The 734-nt window shown below is 60.2% G+C and overlaps 1 protein-coding gene across 1 annotated transcript in view; it reads right to left on the reverse strand.

The window, feature by feature from the left end:
• The window catches only part of LOC125027951 (cAMP-dependent protein kinase catalytic subunit 3-like), a 27,872-nt gene extending 27,359 nt beyond the window's left edge, over positions 1-513 (reverse strand). The window contains exon 1 of the mRNA XM_047617131.1: positions 1-513. This exon is cut by the window's left edge and continues 591 nt beyond it. The gene's annotated coding sequence lies outside the window, so the exon portion shown is untranslated.
• Positions 514-734: the final 221 nt, after the last annotated feature.

The raw sequence follows: 734 nt of genomic DNA on the forward strand, positions 1-734 counted from the left end.
AACACCCACTCGCTGACCACACGTGCACACCCGCACACACACGCACACGGGGGACTCACACCTGCGCCTCCCTACACAACATTTCCGGAATTCCAGCAGATGTGGCGGGCGGAGGGGCGGCTGCAGAGCCTCCTGCGGCGTCACTGGAGCTGCAGTTCCGCCGCCGCTGCCTGACGGGTCGCCTGCGAGGGGGTCATCGGCGGTCGCCCTCGAGGGTCACTTGGCCATTTAAAAGGGATTTAAACCGAGCTGGAGCGACGGGACTCGGCGCGGCCGCGAGTCAGCTGAGGTAATGTCAACGATCTGGAGAGAGGACACTCCCGCATCTACGGAGGCGTTTCAGGTGCAGGTCGCGTTCTCAAGGAGAATCGGGGTCAGAAGTAAGGCGAAATGGGCGCTGTCATGGTCCAGGGACAAGTTGCGAAAGGCACAGACACACGCACACACAACTTGGCGAGAGAGCGACGGCGAGCGTCTTCCTCCCTTCACTGCCAAACCCACACTGACGACCCAGCCACGATCCCGCAGCTTTCCAGCCTCCCCGGTACCCTCTCCCCCCTCGCTATACACACACGCAGACACAGACACACTTACACACACAAACACACACGTTCACCGCTACAATTTCACACACCGCACACGCATACACGCTGGTCGCTGGTACTACACACGCACACGTGCACCACGACGCAATATCGACAGACACGGACATACGAACACATTGCGAGATACAC

The sequence above is a fragment of the Penaeus chinensis genome, chromosome 8 (genome assembly GCF_019202785.1).
Source record: "Penaeus chinensis breed Huanghai No. 1 chromosome 8, ASM1920278v2, whole genome shotgun sequence".
NCBI classification, from domain to species: Eukaryota; Metazoa; Arthropoda; class Malacostraca; order Decapoda; family Penaeidae; genus Penaeus; species Penaeus chinensis.